The sequence below is a fragment of the Lichenostomus cassidix genome, chromosome 2, assembly GCF_008360975.1.
Source record: "Lichenostomus cassidix isolate B80296 chromosome 2, HeHo_3.0, whole genome shotgun sequence".
Classification (NCBI taxonomy): Eukaryota; Metazoa; Chordata; class Aves; order Passeriformes; family Meliphagidae; genus Lichenostomus; species Lichenostomus cassidix.
Genome location: NC_139482.1, coordinates 57,276,340 through 57,277,582, shown reverse-complemented (window position 1 = coordinate 57,277,582; position 1,243 = coordinate 57,276,340).

Sequence of the window (1,243 nt, the reverse complement as noted above, 5' to 3'; positions counted from 1 at the left end):
TATCTTCACCTGCTTCCTTCTGGGACAGCTATATCTCCTGCAGATATGCATATCTGAAGTCGTGGCAAGCTCCTTTTCGTTCCTTTTAGCTGCACCTTATGCCCCTCAGTGCAAATGCTGCCAGGAGCTTGCTGAAGAAGAAACAAGCATTCTGAGCACATCGTGGCTGAAAAGCAGCATTTCTGGTGAAATTTGAAAAAGTTATGTGCGAATCCTGCTGCAGTGTGTTCAGCCGCTGGTTTGCTCGCTTTCTGCGCACAGCCGGAGAGCAGCAGAGCTTGTCCGGAGCTAAAGCGCGCTTTAGGGCGAGAAAGCCGCGAAGGGCTCACTTCAGCCGGGGAAGGTTGCTTGCGGAGGGGGGTACTGGAAGAAAGCCTTCTCTTCACCGGCTTCTTACTGGGACAGCTATATCTCCTGCAGATATGCATATCTGAAATCGTGGCAAGCTCCTTTTTGCTCCTTTTAGCTGCACCTTATGCCCCTCAGTGCAAATGCTGCCAGATGCTTACTGAAGAAGAAACAAGCATTCTGAGCAAATTCTACCTGCAAAGCAGCTTTCTGGTGCACTTGGGCCAAGTTCACATGGAACTCTTCAGCAGTCTGCTGTGCGGCTTTGTCTTGCATGGGAGACAGGAGCCTTATGTGTTTCTTCAGTTTGCCAGGCGTCTGACAACAGGTTAGGGTAGGTAGCTCCCCAGCACTCTGTCCCTTTCAGAAGGTTCTTTGATAATTGGTCGATTAGTCTAAAAATACAATTTATTAGACATAGAAGATAACAAACATACAACATAGAACAGATTGGCATACATACACACATAATAAACACATAATTCCAAAACTATAATAGCTAAAATGGAATTATGGGGTAAATGCTTGCTTGAACTATAAAAATGGTTAAAATTGCATGTTAAGAAATGCTTGCTTGAAATATAATGCAAGTTAAGAAAGGTACCTATAAGTTAGCCCGAATAATACAATTTAGGAAACCAAGGATCTTACCAAAATCCAATTTTGGAGCTGGGATACATTAGAATCCTCCCTCAATCTTGCAAGAAGTTACCACAGGGCTACGTCCAGACCCCTGGGGAAAAGTCTTCTTCATGCTCAGTGTCCATGTAAAAAAGCTTCTTCCTTTTCTGAGATTTCCTGAGCTTTTATATGATGAAAAAACTGTGGCTTTTGGGGTCGAAAAATTTTTCACATTCTCTCTACATTCCACAGGGCAGTGTCTTTTCAGACTTTC